We start from the raw sequence: 24,903 nt of genomic DNA, 5'->3' as shown, positions 1-24,903 counted from the left end.
TTGGCTCATCATGTTTATCTGTTGGGAACTCACAAGCTCTGTTTTAGGTCACAGCGTCAAAGAGTTTAGAGGTTTAAATATCCAGGCTGCTTTTGGAAAGAGTCAAATTGACTCTTCCTTAATCTACTCTCTTTGATAAAAAGTCTAACTTTCTGGCTGTACTGCCCTCTACTGGACACTTTTGATTGATTGATTGATTGAAAAGTTTATTAACAGATTGCAGAATGGGTACAGTATGCGTGAATACTTTACCCAAGGCAGTTGTCCTTCCGCGTTCGGTTTGCACGCCCTGATTGGCCTCTCAGCGGTTTGCGCGGCCTGATTGGCCTCTCAGCGCCCAATCACGTTAGCCCTACTATCGCCGCACTACTCGCTCAATATACTACTATGCGCTGTGCTCTCTGTCTGAAGCGGAGCGGGGCTCTGCTGTGCTTACACTTGATGCAATACACGATACTAACTAGAGAGATTAGCGTCACATAGCTGGCCTTTTTCTGAAAACCCAAGCACATATTGTTCCATAGCATATGCCTTCAGTTGATCATGACATCCTCTCTTACTTTGACGATTAAAAAGCCTCCATAATTTAGTAAATAAAGCTGTAGCCAGCCAGCTAGCATTGATGCTATTCAAAATGCTATCCACATTAGCTTCATAGCTAACCAACTAAATACAATACAGTGGTATCCTGAGGTAACGTTAAATACAACGTTTGCTAGTCGAAATGACTGGACACACACAGAAGTTAAACATCAATCAATTAATTTATTCCAACAGGTTGTGAGGATTGGTCCATTACCACACGCTTCCAGGGACCAATTACGTACTGTGAGGATTGGTCCATTACCACACGCTTCCAGGTACCAATTACCTCCACACACCTGAAGGGAGTTCGAATCAGCTTGAAGGGAGCCCTTATATACTCAGGGTTTCTGAACGTTCATTGTCGGGTCGTTTTGCTTACCTCCGCCTGCAGCTTGTTCCTTCCGTTGTTGTTCTCCATCTGTTTCTCCAGTACGCCTTGGAATTCGCCGCTGTTGCTCTTCTCTGCTCCCATGGACCCGCGCCCCGTATCTCACTTTGCCCCTTGGTGAGTTTGGAAGTATATTTTTGATGCTCTGTTTTTTCCTCGTTTTTCCTGGACTCAAGACCTTTCTGTTTTTTGTGTTTCGTTAACACTGAAGATGTATCGCCTTTTGTTATTTCTGGATTCAGCTTTATTACTGGACATTCCCCCTGAATGCTTTATGATGTTTTTTCGCTCGCTCTGTTTGTAAATAAATACGCCCTTAGTTTTTGGCTAACTCTGAACTACCTGTCTGTGTCGTGCTGTTGGGGTTGTTTACAAACCATAACACAGGTAGTTTGAGCTGCTTGTGAGCCGTACGTTAGCCGTATGTTAGCTCGAAAAAGCACAGAGTAGTTAGGCGATAGGCGATTGGGCGCTGAGAGGCCAATCAGGGCACGCAAACCGAACGCGGAAGGACAACTGCCTTGGGTAATATACAATAATATAATATACAATATAAAATACAATTGTTAAGGGGATGCAGACCAGAGAAAGACTTTCGTCTTGTTTACATCAGGGTCCCCCATTTTCAATTCATCCCAACTCTCTGAACAACTTCCAGTAGGCACACTTGAAGTGATTCCATCACAGCCTGGATGACTTGATATCATATTTTGTAGTCTAGCAATCTTAGCCTGATCTCACATTATGTAAATAACTTATCGACCACAGAAAAAAGGTACATATTGTACGTTATGTTAAAGTCATAAGTAATATATTGACGTATATTGACTAACCATAACCTTAACCACACTGTTAGCTTAAATTAACCATGACCTTAACCCTAACCTTAACCACACTTACCTTAAATTAACCATGACCATAACCCTAACCCTAACTTTCTATCTTAACCATAACCGTTAAACGTAAAAACGAACCATTATCATAGTATTGCTGTGTTTGTATCAGGGTGGGTGGGATTTGTTTTGGACTTTTGCCGATACGAAACGTAAAGGAATTACTTATACAATATGTAAATATATTACTTATTGCTATAACATAACCATATCTGAAGATATCTATTTCTAGTTAGTTGCCTGTAAGGCAGGGGTGGGTGACCTTTGTGGGCACAATATCTACTTTTCCAAGGTTGGAGCGATCTACCATCACCAGCCAAGCAGACAGAGTGAAAATAACCACCACTTTTAAGTCTCATTATAGCCTGGCTAATTATAATAATTCAAATATAGAATTGGTCCATATTTTAATATGAATAATAATGTGTAAATTCGTACTATCTGGGGAGACAAACATATGCACATTGATATTATGAAACAATAAAGAATAATTATGGGACCTGATGATGGTAGCACTTGCTCCAGTTTCCTTATTAGACCCCTGTTTTTTAGCCCATTGCAAATTGAGGCTACTTCGTTTTAATTCAAGATTAAGGAAACAATTCACAGTGATGTTTATTTGACATTTGAGAAGTCTTGCATTGTACAACACAAAATATTGAAAGTCAAGTTAGACCGCGCTCACAATAATTTACACTGGGTGCTGCAATCCCGAAGATTTAAGTAGAAAAAAGCAGGAAGCCGGACCAGCATTCTCAGGTTTCGAATTTCTTTTATCGCAGCCGGATACAACAGCCATGTTTCAGAACAGGTGTTCCTTTTTCAGTGTTAATCAATTCCAGGAATATGATTTATAGATATAATTTATCTCTTCAAAAGTTGTCCTGGTATTCCAAATGCACTTACTGGTAAACGGAGATACTGAATAAAAACGTGCATCGCAATGCTTTTGTTCTCCAGACACACACCGTTCCAAATATTATTACAAATATTTGATGATATCCTTTGAAGGCGGACATGATGGTCATGTCAGTTTAATTACCAGACACAGAAAACGACATGATCGGAATTGGAGCGGTATCATTAGATGATAGACTTTTTTAAAGATTAGTTTCCGACGCTCATAAGTGTCATGCTTAGACCTTTTCTGCTCTATAAAGCTGATTTTGTTTTCAGAACATCACACAAATATTAGATTAGATTAAACTTTGTCAGAGAACAACAACAACACAGACGGCGAAGGCAACCATGCAAGGTTGTCATCAGGAGCAATTAGGGTTTAAGTGTCTTGCTCAAGGACACTTCGACACGCTTCCCGGGAGGAGCGGGAATTGAACCGGGAACCTTCCAATCACCAGGCGACCGCTCTACCTCCTGAGGCACTGTTGTGCGCAAATCCCTGCTGTTCTACACTAACAAAAAGGGCGCAAAAATTTAAATTTTTATTCCATGTGGACAACCTTGCCTCCAAGTTGCGACAGAAAATTGGCTTCCTATACAGAACCAGAACCAGCTTTTCTTTGATTAGTAGTAGGAAGAGAGTTATCAAAGCTTTCTTTTCAGTCCTGGACTATGGTGATGTAATTTATAGGCATGCTGCAGCCTCTGTACACTCTGCCCTCAGATTCATCACTAATGATATATACTAGGGATGCTCGATATTGGCTTTTTTACCGATACCGATATACCGATATTGTTAGGGTTTGAAACCGACCTCAAACGCACGGCACAGACAGGTAGTTCAGAGTTAGCCAAATACTAGGGCGTATTTATTTTCAAAAAGGAGCAAGTAACAATCTTGAAACAAAGGGAGACTGCCTTCAGCAGAGTTATCTGCAGCTCTGCAGATCCTCTTGGTGTTCGAGGTGGGGAAATGGTGCTGACGCCGAAGCGGCTCTGCAGATACTCCCAGCTTCAACTCGAGGTGGAAAAAAGAGAGAGAGAGAGAGATCAATAACAGTCCACATCACACAGAGGCAGTGCGGTCTCCTCCTCCCTTAGCTGGGTCCAGAACAAACAAAACGATATCTTCAGTGTTCACCACAACACACAATTTAGCTGAGGGTCAGTGCAAAACAAAAACGATAATCTTCAGTGTCTCTTCTAAACACACACCCCAGCTGAGTCCAGTGCAAGCAAAATGATAATCTTCAGTGTCTCCTTTAACACACAACTTAGCAGAGTCAAGTGTAAGCAAAAATAGAACTCTTCAGTGTTCTTCAAAACACACAAAACAGAATAGTCCAAAAAAGGGGTTTGGTTCAAACTCACCAAAGCGCAAGAGTAAAGCGGGTAAATGAGGCGCAGCTCAAAACGGGGGGACAAGGTCTTCACCAGCGGCAATCCACAGATGTCCTGGAGGGAGAGTAGACGAGGCACAGCAATGGGGAACAACAGGCAGAAACAGAAGTATTCAAAACGACCCAACAGCCTCTGGAGCGCTGATTAGAACACACATCCGGTGCGTGATGGTAATTGATACTTGACCTAGAAGTGTGCGTTCGGCAACGGGCCAATCCTCACAGTACCGCCCCCTCCACGGGAGCCACCCGGCGACCCAACCGACCACGGCTAGCCCGGATGGGACCGAAGGAAGCCGGTGACCAGGGGCACTGGAGAGGGGGACAGAGACAGAGGCCCGGAGAGGGGGCTAGAGACAGGGACACAAGGGGAACCCCGGGGCGAAGGACTGGACGGCGCCTGAAGACACTGGGCATGACAGGAGGGGCTCCACCCCCTGATGGTGCCGGAGGACCAGGCGATGTGGGGCTCATGCAGCGCGAGCCAGGGCCGACCCAGGACTACCGGGACAAGAGGGGATCTGGTAATGAAAAACTGGAGTCTCTCAATGTGGTTACCAGCCACGGTGAGGAGGACAGGACAGGTGCGTTGAGTGATGTCAGCCAGGCGGCGATGATCCAGCACAAAGACCTCCAAGGGCCTCTCGAGGTCCTCAAGTGGAATGTTGGCCCGGGTGGCAAACTCAACATCCAGGAAACTCCCATCAGCACCAGAGTCAATGAGTGCACCCACCGTCGCCCGCTGGTCCGCCCAGGCTAGGGTGACGCTCGTCAGACGGTTAGGTGGTGCACGGGTGGGGGAACAGGAAAAACGGCTCACCAGGATCTCCCGGGGTCCCGGCGAGCCTGGTCTTCTTGGCCAGGTAGGGCAATTGGAGACACGGTGTCCATCCCGGCCGCAGTAGAGGCAAAGGCCGGACCTGAGCCTGGACTCCCGTTCGGCCGGGCTAAGGCGGGTGCGTCCCAGCTGCATGGGTTCCTCCTCGGTCACAGCCCGGGAGGGAAAAAACCCACCAGTCACGGAGGGGGCAGGACGGTCAGCAGAACGGTCACGAGGACGGGGGGTCTGGGGAACGTCTGGGGGTCCTAGTCGTGCTCGCTCACGCCTTCTCTCCCGGAGGCGTCCGTCGATGCGGATAGCGAGGCTGATCAGGCCCTCGAGAGAATCGGGCTCCTCTTGGGTCGCGAGCTGGTCCCTTACTGCGTCGTTGAGCCCCCTCAGGAAGGTGAGACGAAGCGCTTGATCGTTCCAACCGCTCTCCGTTGCGGCCAGTCTGAACTCCAGCGCGTAGTCTCTGACACTGTCCTGCCGGAAGGTGCCCAACCGAGCTCCTGGGTCCTGGCCACGAGCTGGGCGGTGGAAAACCCTTCGGAGCTCTGCCACGAAGTCTGGGTAGGAGAAACAAAAATCGGCCCTCATAGCCCAGGAAGCAGTGACCCACTGTGCTGCTCGGCCCGTGAGCAGGTTAGTCATGTAGGCTACTCGGGCTCCCTCTGACGAAAAACGGCTGGGTTGATGAAGGAAGACCAACTCACACTGCATGATGAATGTGGCACAATCCTCGAAGTTACCCTCGAACAGACGTGGTTCGGAGAGACGGGGCTCCCGAGGTGCGAGGTCTGCCGCGGGTGGTGATCTGGCTGAGACTCCTGGGACAGGTGGGGTTAAAAGCAGAGTGTTTAATGCTGTACTGAGAGCCTGTAGCTGGTGCAGAACAACATCCTGCTGATACCCCTGGGTAGTCTGCTGGGTGGCCAGAGTGTCAATGGCATCCAGAATAAGCTGGACCTCGGCCCGGAGGTCCTGTAAAGCAGCCGCAGCCGCACCCAACTGTTGGGTGTGGTCGTTGACCAACTCGATCTGGACCGCCAACGCTGCCCTGACCCTGTCTGTGTCGGCTGATGTTGTCATGGTCGGGTCGTAATGTTAGGGTTTGAAACCGACCTCAAACGCACAGACAGGTAGTTCAGAGTTAGCCAAATACTAGGGCGTATTTATTTTCAGAGTCAAAAAGGAGCAAGTAACAATCTTGAAACAAAGGGAGACTGCCTTCAGCAGAGTTATCTGCGGCTCTGCAGATCCTCTTGGTGTTCGAGGTGGGGAAACGGTGCTAACGCCGAAGCGGCTCTGCAGATACTCCCAGCTTCAACTCGAGGTGGAAAAAAGAGAGAGAGAGATCAATAACAGTCCACATCACACAGAGGCAGTGCGGTCTCCTCCTCCCTTAGCTGGGTCCAGAACAAACAAAACGATATCTTCAGTGTTCACCACAACACACAATTTAGCTGAGGGTCAGTGCAAAACAAAAACGATAATCTTCAGTGTCTCTTCTAAACACACACCCCAGCTGAGTCCAGTGCAAGCAAAATGATAATCTTCAGTGTCTCCTTTAACACACAACTTAGCAGAGTCAAGTGTAAGCAAAAATAGAACTCTTCAGTGTTCTTCAAAACACACCAAACAGAATAGTCCAAAAAAGGGGTTTGGTTCAAACTCACCAAAGCGCAAGAGTAAAGCGGGTAAACGAGGCGCAGCTCAAAACGGGGGGACAAGGTCTTCACCAGCGGCAATCCACAGATGTCCTGGAGGGAGATTAGACGAGGCACAGCAACGGGGAACAACAGGCAGAAACAGAAGTATTCAAAACGACCCGACATCGAATGACAGAAGGTCAGAGTATATGAAGCCTCTGGAGCGCTGATTAGAACACACATCAGGTGCGTGATGGTAATTGATACTTGACCTAGAAGTGTGCATTCGGCAACGGGCCAATCCTCACAGATATTGTCCAACTCTTAATTTCCGATACCGATATCAACCGATATCAACCGATACCGAAATATGCAAAAAACAGAATAATTTCAGGAAATGTAGAAATGCAAAAAAAATAAAATAAAAAATATAAATATTTGAAAACCGATACCGATATTTTACGATATCACATTTTAATGCCAATATCGGCCGATAATATCGGACATCCCTAATATATACGATATCACGCCTTCATATCTTCACGCTTAGACTACTGTAACTCCCTGTACCTGGGGCTAAATAAATCCACCATAGCCCATCTACAACTACCCCAAAACGCTGCCGCTAGACTGCTCACAGGTACCCGGAAGAGAGCTCACATCAACCCTGTACTTGCCTCCCTCCACTGGCTCCCAGTGCGCTTTAGAATAGACTTCAAGATCCTCCTATTGGTCTACAAAGCCCTTAATGGTAAGGCCCCTGCTTACATAGCAGACCTCCTCACCCCCTATACCAACGTCAGGGCCCTCAGATCGGCTGACAAGGGTCTCTTAACCACCCGTAGGTCTAATTTCTTTTTTTTTATCAACTTTTTCTCCCATTTTCTATATTTTCTCCCATCCCAATTTCGTATCATCCAATTCAACCCTCCCCTGTCACGAACGCTGTTTCTTGCCTCCCACAAGCCGGCTGCAATGTGGACTAAGTCATACATAGCACAAGTCCCCTCCGGTACTTGAGGTAACAGCAGTCGCATTTTTTCACCTGCGCAGCTCGATCTCTCAGTGGCGAGGAGTAACGCGTGGGAGGCTCATGCTGCCCCCGACACTTCCTGATTCTACTGCGCAGGCGCACCAACCGACCTGTAGGAGTCGCTGTCCACAACGCCCGATCCCCACCCATCAGTTTCCCACCCCCTAATACGGCCAATGTGTATTAGTATGAACGACCAGCTAAACTGAAAGCAATGTGGAGCGCTGGGCTCGAACAGGCGAGCCCAGCGTCTCCGCATTCGTGGCGAGCGCCTTGCCCACTACGCCACGTAGCCGCCCGCCCGTAGGTCTAATTTCAAGTCTAGGGGGGGGGGGGGGGGGGGCGTGCTTTTGTGGTCCCAGCCCCTGACCTCTGGAACAGCATCCCCATGTCCATTAAATCTGCCCCCTCCATCGAGTCTTTTAAATCGAAACTCAAAACCCACCTATACCGCCTGGCCTTCCCTGACTCACTTTGACTCTTGCCTTGCTTGTTGACGTGTTGTTTTGTTTCCTTGTCTATCCGTTGGTTGTTTATTCTATACTTTTCTTTGTTCTTAGCTATGTGAAGCACTTTGGTTGACAAGTGTCATGTCTAAATGTGCTATATAAATTAATTTGATTGATTGATACGACACTCATCACTGTGTCCTTTATGAGAAGGTTGGTTGGTCCTCGCTGGTGGAGAGGCGCACCAAACACTGGTATTTGTTCATTTTTAAGGCCCGTATTGGTAAGCTACCTCCTTATACTACATCACTATTGGAATGGAATTTTGGTACCTATGGAACCCGTTCTAGTGACTGGCTTGTCCTTAAGGTCGCTGGAGCTTGCTTGGAACAGGGTAAATCTGAATTTCGCTATGATGCCCCTCTAGCTCATGGAATGAACTGATTCTCCCCTCTGTTGCAAAGTTTAAAACCTTGATCAATCAAGTTGTACATGTTTTAATTTATTGTTATACTTACTTATTGTTATGATTGTATATGCTGTGTGATTGTTTTTTTCGCTTAACTCTGTATGTTTTGCTTAACTCTGTACGTACACTTGACGTGACTGTAAATGAGGGAAACCTCAGTTGCCATTCGAGTTTAAATAAAGGTTTGAAATTAAATTAAATACACAACCTGAAAGGGATCCCACTGCCAACTGATAGAACCCACTGAGATTCTGACGACTCACAAAGTCATCATCATCATCTAATCACAGTAGTATTAATACTACATCCAAGGCAATACCCTGCACCCCAATACATGCTATGACCAAACCTCCCACAAGGGGTCAGTGTGTATCTGTGAATGGAGCATCTTAAACACAGGCAGTAAATGGTATGTTCATTTAGCTGTACCTTTCAAAACATGTAAACAAAAAAATACTTATGAGCCTATCTCAGATCAGCACTTCTAGATGCTAATACAGGCCCTGCTTGATGAAATTAAATAAAATAGTCTTGAGGGGAAAAATGGCTTACTGTCTTCTACTATACTACTACCTACTGTCTATACTACTATCTACTATGTCTATACTACTATCTACTATGTCTATACTACTATCTAATATGTACTGTGCTACTATGTCTATACTACTATCTACTATGCTATTATACCTATACTACTACCTAATATGCTACAATGTCTATACTACTATCTATTGTGTACTATGCAACTATACAACTCTTCTGATGTAAGGCTCAGGGTTCTTTGTTCCCACCTTGAGGCAAGTTTTTCTTGGGATTGTATTTATTTTTTTGTTAAGCAGACATCAACATCTGTAATCTGTATAATCTGCTAAATGTGCTTCAATCCATCAGATGCAGGGGGGGCTGAAACAATGCCTGGGGCTATACTGACGTCACATTACCTGAGGTAACACCATTCCTGCTGCCAAGTGTTCTAAGCAGACATGTAGAAATGGATAATAATGGATAATGGCCACTGCCGATATACGACAATGCAAGTAATATGCAGAACTGTTAGGCTTAGCAAGATACAGTATATTACACAGTGGATAATGTCACAGAATTGTAATGATTTTTAAGAGCTATGAGAAAAATATAAGTGAAATATAAGATGGATAGGAACAAATGTATGAGATTATGAATCATAAGGGGCTTTGAAATCTCTTCTTTTGCTACGCCCACATTGTAGATAAAAGCTACTTGTGATAATGATCGTTGCAATTCTGGTAATCCAATTTTGACACAACTTGAACTGCCTTGGTTGAATTGTTTTTACAGAGCAATGAGGATGGAAACAGCTAGCATCTGGTGAAGACACATCAATCTCTGAATGAATGCCGGGGACTGTATCAAAGAGGTGGTGACTGACACAAGTGCAGGAGTCACATCATCTTAAGACATAAAACGTGTACAACACCCTACAACACCCTACTGTTCCTAATTTATGCAAATTACATCATCAGCTTGTGACTGCAACTTGTTCTTGTTCGCAGACGACTCAGCCCTGCTGGTCTCTGACAAGAACAATTTACAGGTTGAAAAAACCCTCAGCTCAGAACTCGGCAGAATCTGCACCTGGCTCGCTGATAACAAACTATCATTACACCTGGGTAAAACAGAGTCCATTCTCTTCGGATCAAATAACAAACTCAGCAAGACCGACGACTTCTCAGTTACAGTGGGTGACAATATTGTCACAAGGAAAGATGAAATTACATACCCAGGTTCCATCCTAGAGGCAAATCTTTCCTGTGACAAAATGGCATCCAATGTAATAAAAAAAGTCAACCAACGAACTAGATTCTTGTACCGGATCTCCTCTCTGGTAAACAAGAATACCCTGAAGACTCTGGCAGGAGCACTCATTCAAGGGTACTACGACTATGCTTGCACCTCATGGTACCAAAGCACCTCAAAGGCGCTAAAAACAAGATTACAAACATTACAAAACAAACTGGTCAGACTACTACTTGACCTTACTCCTAGAACCCACCTCACCCCTGCCCACTTTGACTACCTAGGATGGCTTAGAGTAGATGACAGAGTACAGCAACTTGCAATGGGCCTGGTCTACAAGATACACTATACGACTAAGGTACCCATGTACATGTCAAAATACTTCCCAAAGGTCAGTGAATACCACGACCACAACACCAGAGGGAGCTCAACAAATCATGTTAAACCCAGATTCTGCTCAAACAAGGGACTAAACACATTTAGCAATTATGCCACATCAATGTGGAACGCCCTACCCAAAGCTGTAAAGGAATGTGACCGCTCTTAAAGAGCACCTACGGGAGGCTGCAATTTGAAACTGGCCACCGTAAATGTCCAAACCCCCCCACCCCCTCCTAATAGACAGTCTCCTCCCCACCGTATGTATATATTCTCTCCCCACCGTATGTATATTTCTCTCCCACCCACCCACCCCCTCCTAATGTACAGTCTCCTCCCCACCGTATGTATATATTCTCTTCCCACCGTATGTATATTTCTCTCCCACCCACCCACCCCTCCTAATGTACAGTCTGAGAGAGAGAGAGAGACAGAGAGAGAGAGAGAGAGAGAGAGAGAGAGAGAGAGAGAGAGAGAGAGAGAGAGAGAGAGAGAGAGAGAGAGAGAGAGAGAGAGAGAGAGAGAGAGAGAGAGAGAGAGAGAGAGAGAGTCATATGGTGTTGAACAGTCTGATGGCTGTGGGGACAAAGCACAGCCTGAACCGCTCAGTCTGCGAGCGCAGCGATATGAGCCGTCCACTGCGACTGCTCATCTGTCCTGCCAGGGTGTGGTGGAGAGGGTGGCTGTCATTGTTCATGATGGCCTGCAGCTTACTCCGTGTGCGCCTCTCCACCACAACCCCCAGTGAGTCCACACTCCTGCTTTACCAGCCTGTCCAACCGCCCGGTGTTCTTGGCTGACATGTTGCCTCCCCAGCAGACCCCAGCAGATATTTGCTATAATGTAAATACACATTCAAGCAAGTATAGCACAGTCTAGTAAATCTGTACATTTGTGCTCTTTCAAACTTTCTAGTTTGTGCTGTAGTCCTTTCCATACACTGCAAGCACAGTGAGGGGGCGGCTGGCAGAGGAAGCCCTTCCCTGTCACTGCATGTGTATAATGTGTATAATGTGTATGTGAATAGTCTTTGATTTTGACACAGAAACACATACTGTACAGTATTTTGCCTAGATGCCATACTGTAACATATATCATCTTCTTCTTCCAGCTATACACACGCACTCACACACACACACACACACACACACACATGCAACCTGTTCCCCTTTGTGCTAACTTCTACAAAACGTCTGTCATCATTACTCAGTCAGACGCAGGGGTGGGGAAGGCTGGCTGTTGGCGTGAGCCGATGCATCCATTTGGTAAAGAAAAGCTGAGGCATTCTTCAAATGTATGGGCTTTGATGTAGACTCTGAGCTGCATTACACAGCCCAGCTGAAAGCTCTTTTCATCTGCCTGCTTCCTATGCAGAGGATGTTGGCTGGAGACGTGCCTTATTTTGGTAAGGCCGCCCCCACACCCTTAGCATCCATTATTGTAACGTTTGGGCTTTCTATCCTATTTTAGGAATGGAAGCGCTAGTGCCATCCTGGAATTATCCCTGATTGTTGTCACCTGCCTGTGTTTTGTGTCACTGGTTACTGATTGGGTCTGCGGGGTGTTTTGGGGCCTTTATAGTAATCCCTTGTCTCTCTCTTTGTGTCGGCTCTTCAGCAGTGTTACTGGGAACAGCCGTCCTCTGGCAGAAGTTGGAGATCTCGCCCGGTGTTATTGTTTAAGTTCATTTGTTATTCTTTCGGTCGAGAAGTCGGATATCTCACCGTTCCTTTCTCAGTTACTTTTCCTTGATTTGTTATCTTCCTCAGTACTATTCTTTGCCTTGTTAATTACCTTCTTTTGCTACTTATATATTATCGCTCAAAGTGTTTCTGATAATAAAAGAACACATATTCGAGAAGAGCAACACCATCTTCGTCTCCTTCTTCCTTGCTACAAAATAACTCAACATTCTTACCTTGATTCCTAACACATTATGAAGGTAAGTATAGTGTGTAGTGTAGTGTACAGTATAGTGTACACACACAGCCATTTTATCTAAGTGTTTAGCCAACACTTTTATCCAAAGCGACCTACAAATTGTGTTCAACAACAGGTTGTCAGCTAAGGATGAATATTCTCAGAACAGAATGAGTCGACGTCACAAGTTCTTCTACTGTGTATCTGTAGGCCTACTGCTGTTCGCTCACCTGTATGACCGCAACACCAACTAACACTTCCACGTCTCTAATACTAAAGCTTTATAATTATTTAGGTTTTTGGTTGGAAGCCTTACATTTTACTATTCTACATGGGGTGACAGTGGCTCAGGAGGTAGAGAAGTCGTCTGGTAATCCGGAGGTTCCCGGTTCGATTCCCGCTCCTCCCGGGCAGCATGTCTCAGTGTCCTTGAGCAAGACACTTAATTGCTCCTGATGAACAGGGTTGCCTCTGCCATGTGTGAGTGAATGTGTGAGTGAATGGGTAAAATGTGAGGATCAAATTGTAAAGCGCTTTGGATAAAAACGCTATATAAATGCAGCCATTTACCATTTACTAGTAATTTACAGTAGCTGATGCTTTTACCCAAAGTAATTAGTTAGTTAGCAGGAAGAAGTTAGCAGGAGGGGTACAAGTGCATAGCTAGACAAGCTGAACACCCTCCAGTTATCTTAGCTGGCTACCAGGTCCCCTTTTCCATGTTAGCGTGACTGAATAACAAGCATTACCATGCTGTAATGTTAGCTTGACTGAATAACAAGCCACAATCATCTTACCTTGCAAATCTGGGGAAGAATATTTCCAAATGATCTGCGATGTAAAATGTAAATTGAGAAGGAATATTTCCTAAATGTCTAAATCAAAATGCCAACAACAGAGGGGCTAAAAGGTTATATTGATCATATCTGTATGTAGATGAATATAAAACATTTAAAAAATAATACATCCACAGAGCTTTTAGAAATATGTTGAATAAAAGTATTGCTTTTCCCCAAAACACAAGACTCTGCAAGTCTAGTTAAAGCCTGCAATTATTATTATTTGGTTGCAGTGCCATGTTTGGTCACTAAATGGCGCTCCTTGTTTGTACTTGATTTAGCAACAGGTTTAACTTGATTTAACTTGAGCCAGTGACTCATTTCACTTCCTGTCTACCTGCCGTCTCCAGTACTCCAGTAACGATTTGGCTCGTGTCTGTGACATGTCAATCTACATACGTTGAGAGAATATAGAGCCATATGACCAGGCATCGTATGGTTAAGCTGCTAGGATCCTGATGACGTGATGAGAGTGCGTAAGTACGACCACATCACACCCAACCTCCACTCACTTCACTGGCTCCCCATCACCGCCCGGACTGAATACAAAATATCCCTTCTGACCCATCAGTGCCATCAGTCCCATCAGACCCATGGAAATGCCCCCCCCCCCCCAAAGATCCCCAAAGTAACCTTCGCTCTGCCAACACCAATCGCCTCCATCCCTGCAGGACCAAGCTCCGCACCATGGGCGACCGGACCTTCTGCTCGGCTACTCCTCGCCTGTGGAATGCCCTCCCTGACCACCTGAGAGCACCACAGCACAGACCACTGATTATTTTAAAAGAGGACTAAAAACCTACCTCTTCACCAAAGCTTTTTCTTAGTTTTAACCTTTTATACATGCCTTTGTGTGTGTTATGATGTTTTTATAAATGTTTGTATGCCTTGTTTTTTTAATTGCCTATGTTTTTAGAGCCTATGTGTTTACCCTGTAGCATTATTATTATTATAAGCGGTATTTTGATAATAAATGTGTGAAATCCCAACAGTGACATCGTTTGATTAGCTCCTTCTAACTTATTTTCTGCTAACAAGTTAATGTCATCACAAATCCCAGACGCCCAAACAAAGCCCTGACCCTGAATTTCCCCAAGGGGATCAATAAAGGAATATCTTATCTCATCTTATAAGCCGGACCCGGATACATGCCAGTGGGAAATCAAGAATATATGTATGATTAATGTAAACAACTATGTGTGTGCGTGCATGTTTATGTACACCCGCACGTGTGAGCAACATGTGGTATCCACAGTAATCACCTCCACACACAACCCTGGAGCAAACTCACCCAAGTCTCTGATTGATTGATTGATTGATTGATTGATTGATTGATTGATTGATTGATTGATTGAAAAATGTATTAACAGATTGCAGAATGGGTACAATACAGTACAGCTCAATACACACAATTGTTAAGGGGATGCAGACCAGAGAAAGACTTTCGTCTTGTTTACATCAGGGTCCCCCATTTTCAATTCATCGTAACATTTATGACATACGCAACATACAGATATACATCATGGCATTTATGACAAACATGACATACAGATATACAGTACTGTTACATTTGTGACATACAAGATATGCAAATATACAGTACTGTTAAACAGAGATCCTAACAGAAAAGATATACATGCGAGGGGGAGGGAAATGCGGCCGGTATTGCACTTTAGCGATCTCAGACTCAGCCCCATGATAACACCAGGCTCCCTGGATCGATAATGAATGGAAATATCGAATAAAATAAATAACGATCAAATAACGAGTATACTCGTTGTTGGCGTTCAACGATTGGCGGCCAATAAAGAGTATAATCGTCGTTGGCGGGGAATGAGTTAAACAGAGATCCTAACAGTAAAGATATACATACATATGGGAGGAAACTGTATATTGAAAAGGAAGAGAAGGAAGACCCTGCTCGGTCCAAAACAACAAGCCTCCTCCTCCTCGTCTTCAATCAGCCTCTCCACATCACAAGAGGATGAATGCGACTCAGCTCCTCATAGAAACAACAACAACGACAACAAAACAAACAAAAGGTTGACGCAGCCCAACGTCGAGGGAGAGATTATCAATTAGGGTAGGAGAAAAGAGAAGAGTGCAGAGGAGTGTTGTGTTTTCCCCCGGACGACATGAAACAACGGCGCCGCAAGCTAATTCCCGGGGAAAGATAGTGAGTGTAGTATTTGATTTGAAACCGAGTGGAGGGAGAAGCCAGAGAGGAGACACGGAGGAGAGAGAGAGAGAGAGAGAGAGTGAAAGTCATCATATCTGTGTTTCTCTGCAGCAGTGTTTTAATGTGTCCTTCTGCTTTGGAGGATTATTGCGCTAAGAGGATACTGTGTGTGTATGTGTGTGTTTATGTGTGTGAGTGGAGACTGATAAACCTAGCTTGTTTCTGCCTTTGGTTCTAATCCTTTTGGAGTGTCAGCGCGTTGATAAAACCGTGAGCGCTCCCCTGCGTGACTGCGCCGCTGACAGCTAAGGTAAACATATCGGCCACCCCGGCTCCGTCTGCGCACATATCTGGGGCCCCAAGTCATTACAGAAATACTGAGACGTAGAGAGAGAGAGAGCGAGAGAGAGAGAGCGAGAGAGCAAGCAGAGATAGAGGGAGAGAGAGGAAGCAGAGAGAGACAGAGACCCACACACACACAGGCAACACGTGGGTCAAGGAGGAGCAATGTGTCAGAACTCTGTCAGAAGTCATGGTGTACGAGAGCATCCGGCTTAGAAAGAGAGACTGTTTTTTTGTATCAACATCTGCACATCTGATAGTAGTACCTGTGAGGGCGCATTTCAATGTTGCATCACTGTCATATCAAGGTGTCATAGGGGTCAAATGACCAAATAGAAACATCACTGGGGGTTCATGGGCCACACAGAATAATTTGTCAATTAATGGCTACAAAAAACTCTTACAGTATAATGTTAATAGATATATTTCTACATGCAATAAACAAATCACATGCATCTTTCTTTCACTTTGATGATGTCATTGAAATCAACTCCAGACAGCAGCCACTCCATACAAAACAATAGGGAAGCTATGGTTACAAGGCTTGATACAGAAGTGCAAAAAGTTACAGCCAATCACAGCACAGCTTTAAAAAGACCAAACAGACCAGATTTGCAGCCACCCTCTTGCGGGCCGTAGAATCATCAAAAATGGCTGTATCCGGCCTGTGGGCCACTGGTTGAATAGGCATGTCATAGAGGATAGATGATTTAATGAATGGATCATGCATACTCCCTAAGGAGAGAAGACACATAACTATGGCAAACTACTGAGACCAAAATATGTAATCGTTGTTAGACTGTTTTAACTGCTAGACAATGGCAAGAGTATTTGAATGTTGATGGGGCGAAGTGACGTGTTTGAAAGTCAAGTACAATAGCAATGCAGTGTTTTTGGCGTAGATTCACATATTAAACAGGATATATGTGATTTGTGTTGTTATGCGGTTGTTGTCATATTATTGTAATTTTCAGATATCCAAAAAAACATTACTTTGCTGTTGACCTTTAAACGCATCAACATGAAGAAAAATACCCTGTTGACGGTTCATTTTTGGCCATGTCTAGTTAAAACAAATATTTAGAAAATGCTTTCTGTACTAGGTCGGTTTGCGACAGTGGATCGGGAGGTAGAGCAGTCGTCTGGTAATCCGGAGGTTCCCGGTTCGATTCCCGCTCCTCCCGGGCAGCGTGTCGAAGTGTCCTTGAGCAAGACACTTAACCCCTAATTGCTCCCGATGAGCAGGTTGGCACCTTGCATGGTCGCCTCCGCCATCGGTGTGTGAATGTGTGAGTGAATGGGTCAAATGTGAGGAACAAATTGTAAAGCACTTTGGATAAAAGCGCTATATAAAATGCAGCCATAAAATGCAGCCATTTACTAGGTGTTGGGTTTGTTTGGTGCGTAAAAAACTGTACAATTTAAAAATATTTAATCATATCAGAATTCATGCAACTTTTACATCACTCTAGATTGCCATTCATCACATTTCTTTAACTTAAATGTAAATGTCATAAAAATACAGTAAATGACCTTTTTATCAAAATATTAACCATTAACACTTTGGATGCCACGGGTCCCGTGGTTTAAAAGCAAGCGTATGCCACCACCCACTTCAATGATAGAGCACTCACATTTGTGAACGCATTTACTATATCTTAAATTATGTGTCCAATCTGGCCGTCGCTTATCAATGACTTGTTTGCAGTCAACATTGTCGAAACGGATTGTTTTTTAATCGGTTAATTTCCGTTTTATACCATTTCGCAAAATGCTTGTTTCTTTTTTTTCTACTTTTTCTCCCATTTTCAATTTTTCTCCCATCCCAATTTCGTATATCGTCCAATTCTACCCTCCCCTGTCTCGAACGCTGTTAGGCCATGCCTCCCACAGGCCGGCTGCAATGTGGACGAAGCCTTGCATCACGTGTCACTGTCCCCTCCGGTACACGAGGAGGCAGCCGTCGCATCTAATAATAATAATAATAATAATTTAGGACCTGCTCCGAGGTCATCATTTGGCACACATGCGAACCATGCATACAATGCGTATCTGCGATTAACCCATCCCGTCGTCCTTCCCCCCCAAGGGCAGCCGGGAGCAGACAGGCGCCACGTGAGCCGCGCCAGGGGACCAATCCAAGTGCTCCTGTCCGTCTTCGTCAAGGACGCCACAGCGTTAGCGATCTTGTTGTTGTGCATGTTTTTCCATTGGGTTTATCTTATCGGGGGGGGGAAACCCTTGCGAGCACGGGGAGAACATGCAAACTCCACACAGAAAGGCCTGGGAGATACCCCACCTGGGTAACTGGCATCATGGAAACCTGGTCCCCAAGCGGGATTCGAACCCTGGACCTTCTTGCTGTGAGGCGACAGTGTTAACCACTACACCACCGTGCCGCCACACGTCACCTGCACAGCGTGATCTCTCAGCGGCGAAGGTCTGCGTGGGAGGGTCACGCCGCCCCCGTTGCTTTCTGATTCTGCTGCGCAGGCGCACCAACCGACCTGTAAGAGTCGCTGTCCACAACGTCCGATCCCCACCCCACCAGCTTCCCACCCCTAACACTGCCAATTGCGTTAGTATGAACGACCAGCCAAGCTGGTAGCAATGTCGAGAGCTGGGCTCGAACCCAGCATCTCCTGCATTAGTGGTGAGCGCCTTGCCCACTGCGCCACTTAGCCGCGAAAAACGCTAGTTTCTTGAAACTTCCAGAAGATTTCAGAAGATTCTGTGATAAACGCCCTTTACTGTAATACACAAAACACGTTGTCATTTTTCGGCCTATTTGTGAATCGTTTTCAAATAAACGCTAGATTATCGATAGTATATGTGTACTTATGCACGTTATAGAAGCGGGCTGAAAAATCGAATCTCTTATTTCCTGATCACACACACACACACACACACACACACACACACACACACACACACACACTAGGGCCCACGTTGATATCTCTGTGAAAAAAGCTCTGATTATCCTAAGACTGGTCAAATAGATTCCTTACCTCAGATCAGATGTTCTCCAAAAAGATTATTCTAATTCCTGATCGCCATTCCAAATATCGATCGTGTTTATTGATCCAACGCTGGGTGGTCGAAACACCGATTCCATGCTGTTCTGATGGTCCAGAATGAATCCGATCGTCTCGGGTGACTTGTCTGAGAAGTAAAATGAGGAAGCAGGATTTTTTTCCCCCCATGCTTTTCATTCAGTCTAATCCAATGGGGTGCAGTACCACAGGGAGAGACGATAGGGGGCGGTATTTTCCAAATGGAGCTCAGAGACGGTTCCAGTGGTAACGGGAGGCTAGATTGATGAAATATGAATGGAAATCGCTAATAAAAAAGAAAACGATTAAAAACTAGATCTCTCGTCTCTCTGGCACTCAACGGTTGGCATGAACAACGAGTAATCTCGTTGTTGGCACTCAAAGTGTTAAATAAAGGTTGTAATCTGTAAATGTATTTGATTTAACTGTAATTTGACAGTAAATATTTGGCAACCATTGATGTCAGACATTTACCGTTTTCTTGCAGCTTTTTTCTTACAGTGTGGGATTCAGCAATGTTTTCTTATTGTTGTTTTTCTCTCAGGCAAGACCAAATTCTAAGAGTGGTCGAGAGCACTCTTACCCAGATAAGAAACTCTTACCCAGATGAGAAACATTCAAAAAAGTCTACCATTCCTAATAATACATCAGATTTATATAGCGCTTTTCCTAATGCTCAAAGACACTTTACAAAACAAACAATACAATACAGTTTTAGTAGATACAATAAAAAAATATATATAAAAAGGTGAGAGGAAGGAGTTCATGGGTTGAAAGCAAACCATTGGTCAATTGCCCCCAAATACGACTTTATGAACCCAGAACTTTTCAATAATTATTATTATTATTACTATAACTTATTGCGTGCGTTCTTCTTCTGAAATGGATTATATATTGCTGTTAGAACAGTTAGATGCTGGCTGCCCAGGCGTACGCATAGAACGCATATTTACAACATCTCCTCTGTTCTCTTCTCTGCTCATACAAGTTCTGAGCGCATTCAGGGTTTTAGCCACAGGGACCTTTCAGAGAGAGATGGCAGGTGACAGATCCAGTATTTCCCAACCTACTGCGCGATTGGTTCTTGACAAGCGTCGTCAAGTCGTTCAGTATTGACAAAGCCTATACTTTGCTGGAACGATTTATTTCGCACTATACAGTACGCGGTATACGTATAAGTACAAGTATAAGTCTTTATTTGTCATCAGATTAACAAAAACACACACATGCGATGAGCGACCCACAGGAACACACACACACATGCACTGAGTCGCGAGTCGTGAGATGTGTGTGTGTGTGTCATTTTGAGATCAGTCGCAAATCGCTTCCTGTTGAATGGATCAGACAGCAATCAGATGCCGAAACTCAGCTGTTTTACACATGCCTCATTCGCCTAATAAGGAGATAGCGGGCGTGTCTGCAAATGATTTTAGCGCGAACGCCAATTTGAATTTAAGAATGAGTGGGATTCATCATGCAACCGACCTGGGTAAGAACCGATTTCGACGTTAAGAACGGCTTGATGAATGGCTTTTCTTATTGTTCTCTTAACAGACAGGTAAGCAAAAATATAAGAAAGATAATAAGAGAGTATTGTTGATAAATCAGAATTGCGCTCCAAGGCTTGCAGTGTGAACGTAGCCCAAGTCTCTGTGTCCTTCCTTCACCCGGCGGAGACAGAAGACAGGAGAAACAGGAAGCAGGGGGTTGCTGCTGGAGACATGATGTCATACAGTGAGATCACCGATTTGTGGAATGGACGCCCTGCTGGGAAATGCACCTGCCTGTGATGCTTAGCACTTTTACCAGTGCTGTTTGTGCTTGGTGTGAGTGTGTGTGTGTGTGTGTGTGTGAGTGTGTGTGTGTGTGTGTGTATGTGTGTGTGTGTGACTGTGCTGAGTCCTGTGGCAGTGGACTTTCGTCTAGATGGCAACCTCTTTCTGAAGTGGAGGAGGAGGACTCTGTTACCGGGGCTGTTGCACCGGGCTATTCAACAGAATCAACCATGAGATCGGTTAAAGATATGGCTGCTCTAACGGTGGACAATGACATCGATGTAAATAAAAAAGTTTGATTACAAATGCCAGCTGAGACGAAGAGTACCAAAAAAAGTGTGCAACGTTCTGCTTTATTTATGAGTAAGTTGTTGTGTTCTTCAGTGTCCACATGTTCATATAAAGTGGTGCTTACATTTACATTTAGTCATTTAGCTGACGCTTTTATCCTTACTTACAAGTTGTGTACGACAAGTCATCAGGAAGGGCACAACTCTATCAGCTGAGTAACAATGTTCATCAAAGTGTTGAGTGCTACAGTGTAGGTTAGTTTATTAGTACAAGTGCATGACAGTAAGGTTAGTTAGGGAGGGTTAGATATATATATAATTTTTTCAGATATTGGTTGAAGAAGTGCGTCTTTAGTCGACGCCGATTGCTTGGTCGTCTATTGTATTTTAAGTGTTTATTTAGAATGTTTGTGTGTAGTAACTTTTTGGTAGCTTGTAGTTACGCTTGTATAACAGCTATTTTCACCTAAATCATTGTACTCCTGTGATTTACTGACAGATTATGCTATTCATGTGAAGGAGTGGGTGGGTTGTAGGGGGCTATTGTTCACACCCGGCCAGTACCTGACCTGCGAAGGTGTTAAATTCTAGACTATCTTTGACAGCCGTTATCTCTGCTTGCTGCACTCCGAGGTTTCAAAAGATTCAAATTAGCATTATCTTCTTCAAACATTTTCAGATTGCAATGTATGACACATCATTTGAAAGCTTACATTCTGTCTTTTCACAATCTGGAAAAAGACAATGGAGACATGGTCCCAAGCGCTGGTCGCGGTCACATAATTTAGCATAATAGGCAAAAGTATAGGGATAGTAGCATAGTAGCATAGTACATAGTAGATAGTAGTAGCGACCCTGGGATTTGGGTCGGTTGGTCAGCCGAGCTGTCACTCTGTACTCTGCCATCACGGGGCTGGCGGCGACGCTATTGGTTGCGCGAGCCGCAGGTTGACAGAGTCGAGGAGGCAGGGGCTGACCTGGGGAAGGTATAAGAGGGTGTGGCACCCAGGGTGCACTCTGAGGCATGGGAAGTGGTAGCGATGAGTCATGTGTATACTGCAACCCAGGGGCGTAGCTGGGGGGGGGGGGGGGGGGGGTAGCTTAGGATGATTCCAAGGGCCCAGCACTGGGGGGGGGGGGACACATTTTTTTTTTTTTTTACTAGACATTACTCAGGTGTATTATTGATGCTCTCATTGATACTATGTTTCTTTCTGAAGTGTGTGTGTGTGTGTGTGTGTGTGTGTGTGTGTGTGTTTGTGTGAGATATATAGAGAGAGAGGGGGGGCTTTGGTAGACTATTGCATTGGTCCATTCATTGAAGATGAACGCAATGCGACATCCTTTACTAGGCTCACCCACCAACAGTGCAGGTGCTGAACTGCTGATCCGAATGTATAGGTGAAAACCATATTATGCGTTTTCATCAATAAAAAAATGGCCAAAAAAAATTCCGCTCGCGCGCTTACGCGCGCTCGCATTCACTGGGGGCCTACAAATACATTCTTTCATGGGGCCCAGAATCTGGAGCTACACCCCTGCTGCAACCTATGCACCTGTGTTGTAATAAAGACCTGAACTGAGAACTATCAACCTGCCTCGAGAGTTGTGAATAACGTGGTGCTAAACCTAGCAATGTTACAGTAGTATAGACATAGTAGCATAGTATATAGTAGATAGTAGTATAGACATAGTGCATAGTACTTAGTAGATAGTAGTATAGTGTGGGCTAAAATCCATTTATTTATGTCCCTATATACATGTATCCATGTATTTTATTTATCATGTCTTAGCCTGTATACATCTCAGCATGTCTGTATCTACTGAGGTGGTCAAAATCTATTTGTGACCGGAAGGGTCAGTGCAGCTGTTGCTAAAAACCACAGGCCCACAGACCAAGGACTGATGAGACGACGGTTTTGGCTGACCAGAGGAACCAATGTCAGGATCTGCAATATGTATAATATCTATGAATCAATCCATTTATCTATTGTAAGAATGTATAGACAAATATCTACAAATGTGTGTACCATTAAAATGTGTTATTATATGGTATTAAAACAAGCAAAGGCCTATGTGTCACCATGACCCCAGCTGTCCTTCTGAACCACCAGGACACAGACGTAATTCTAGATCCTTGCTATTTCAACTGTTTACCTTGTATAGTCATTTGTTAAGCCCTGAACCATGCTGCTAATTTGAGAGCCACCTCATTCGCTCAGAACACCAACCAGAAAAAGTATAAATGTCAATGTGATGGAAGAAGCGGGACACACTTCTGCCGTGCCCCAAAAGCTATGTAGAACCGTGTCCACTCTCAGCTGTTTGTGTAAATACTCTGTAATATTGAATATTCACTCTGTAATAAATATTTGATTGCTAACACCCTCTCCTCATATTTCAAGGTCAATTAAAAGAATGCTTTAACAATAGACATAGTAGCATAGTACATAGTAGTATAGACATAGTAGCATAGTACATTGTAGATAGCAGCATAGATATATTAGCATAGTTGGTAGAAGTATAGGGATAGTAGCATAGTACATACATAGTAGATAGTGGTGAAATACACAATAGTAAAAGATAGCTTCCTTACAAAGTACACATTGAAAAAGCTGAAACCAAGGATAGGATTCCGCCTTTTTTTTTATAAGGCTTATTTTAACGTGTACTATGGGATGCCTGCTGCATCTTCTACTCTTCACCTAGACTCTGAACAGAACACAGCGCTCTGCCATTCATTACTCTGGTCCTCGTACTCTTCATGGTTTGGTCAACTGGCTGTCACTAAATCTATACAGAAAAGGCCATGCTGGGCAAAATCCCCTTATATCTATGTCTCCTGACACAAACCTCCGGCACTATTCAGCTTCGTTCCACCAGGTGGCTTTCTTACCAGGTTCCTTATTGTGTGGAGGGGAAATCCTTCTCCTACTTTGCTCCCTGGACTGGGAATAATCTGCAGAGTGTGCTACACCCGACTAATCTAGTCCTTTTGAGAAAATGTAAAGGATAACGTTTTTATGTAGAGTAATCATTTAGAAAAGTATACATTCACATAGCTTTTAAAAAGGTGCAGAATAAAAGTATTGCTTTTCTCCCCAAATAATAATTAATTCATGAATTCATCATTTAAAAAATGTTTGAGGGTCCAAAATGAATACATGTTGCAGGCATTTATCCCCTCTCTACTTCCCATTTACCCACGTGGAATGCACCTGCTAGGATAGATGATAGGCTCATGTAACTGAGAATTCCACCTGTTGTAATTGAGCTGGATTCAGTCTCTTCCTTGTGTGACCGGTGTCTGTTGTGTTTGTATGTTCTTATTTTTTGCTGTTTCTATTCTGTCTGTGTTTTTATTTGTTTTCCTTTTAAACTGTAATTGTAACAAACTGTCTTCGCCAGGTCTCCCTCGGAAAAAAAATATTTTGTTCTCAAAGGACTACCTGGTTAAGTAAAGGTTAATAAATCTGTCCTACTCTCCCAGACACGCACACTCCATGTCAAGGTAATAAAGTAACAGGACCTTCTGGTCGTAACATCTTTGGCTCATTACAGCTGTGCGTCCCCACAGGGTAACAGCTCACTGTCCTACTGCAGGAGGAAGACGACACTAACTTTGGTTTTGGAGGAAGGATGAAAACAGACAAGAGGGAGAAATATAACTGAATCATATTTAACGACCCGCCCCAGACACCAGAAGATCTGGGCACAAGTAATACAATGCTTATTGAGGACAGAGCAGAGATAGAGAGAGAG

This window comes from Notolepis coatsorum (genome assembly GCF_963971535.1).
Source record: "Notolepis coatsorum genome assembly, chromosome: 16".
Classification (NCBI taxonomy): Eukaryota; Metazoa; Chordata; class Actinopteri; order Aulopiformes; family Paralepididae; genus Notolepis; species Notolepis coatsorum.
Note: the sequence above shows the minus strand (reverse complement) of the source record.